Below are 1,181 nucleotides of genomic sequence, written 5' to 3' on the forward strand. Positions count from 1 at the left end.
TTTTTTTTTTTTTTTTTTTTTTGAGATGGAGTCTCGCTCTGTCGCCTCGGCTGGAGTGCAGTGGCCGGATCTCAGCTCACTGCAAGCTCCGCCTCCCGGGTTTACACCATTCTCCTGCCTCAGCCTCCCGAGTAGCTGGGACTACAGGCACCAGCCACCTTGCCTGGCTAGCTTTTTGTATTTTTTAGTAGAGACGGGGTTTCACCGTGTTAGCCAGGATGGTCTCGATCTCCTGACCTCGTGATCCACCCGTCTCAGCCTCCCAAAGTGCTGGGATTACAGGCTGGAGCCACCGTGCCCGGCCAACAACAACCTCTTATTATTACTTGTCATGGTTCTGAGAGTGGACAGTTCTCACTGGGGCGGTTCTTATGTGGTTCAAGTCATCAGGAGGCTGAGGTTGGAGTCATCTTGAAGGACCTCAACTGGGACTGCCGGTGGGAACTCCTCACTGTAGCTTGAGCTTCCTTACAAGATGGCTGCTGGGTCCCAGGAGCAAGCACCCAGAGAGAGAACCAGGCAGCAGCTGTATAATATCACCTCTTATTACGCAGCCTTAGAAGTCACAGGGTCACTTCTGCCACATCGTATTTGCCAAATCTAGCCCACTTTCAAGGGAGAGAATTGGATCTTCGCAAGAAAACAGAGTTAAATGTGGATTTTTAAATTATTATTATTTATTATATTTTTTTGAGATGGAGTCTTGCTCTATCGCCCAGGTTGGAGTGCAGTGGCGTGATCTCAGCTCACTGCAACCTCAGCCTCCCCGATTCAAGTGATTCTCCTGCTTCCGCCTCCCAAGTAGCTGGAACTACAGGCGCGTGCCACCACGCCTGGCTAATTTTTTGTATTTTTAGTAGAGACGGGGTTTCACCGCGTTAGCCAGGATGGTCTAGATCTCCTGACCTCGTGATCCACCCACCTCGGCCTCCCAAAGTGCTGGGATTACAGGCGTGAGTCACCGCGCCCAACCTCATTTCAGTTTCTGAAAGATTGTTACTAGTATATAGAAATATAATTAATGTTTTATATTGTTCTTGGAGCCTGCAACCTTTTGTAGATTCTGTAAGATTTTCTACATAGACAACCATGGGACTCATGAATAAACACAGTTTTACTTCTTTGCAATGTGGATGCCTTTCCTTTTTGTTTTTTCCTTTTTCTGTTTTTTTTTTTTTTTT

The sequence above is a fragment of the Piliocolobus tephrosceles genome, chromosome 21 (assembly GCF_002776525.5).
Source record: "Piliocolobus tephrosceles isolate RC106 chromosome 21, ASM277652v3, whole genome shotgun sequence".
NCBI classification, from domain to species: domain Eukaryota; kingdom Metazoa; phylum Chordata; class Mammalia; order Primates; family Cercopithecidae; genus Piliocolobus; species Piliocolobus tephrosceles.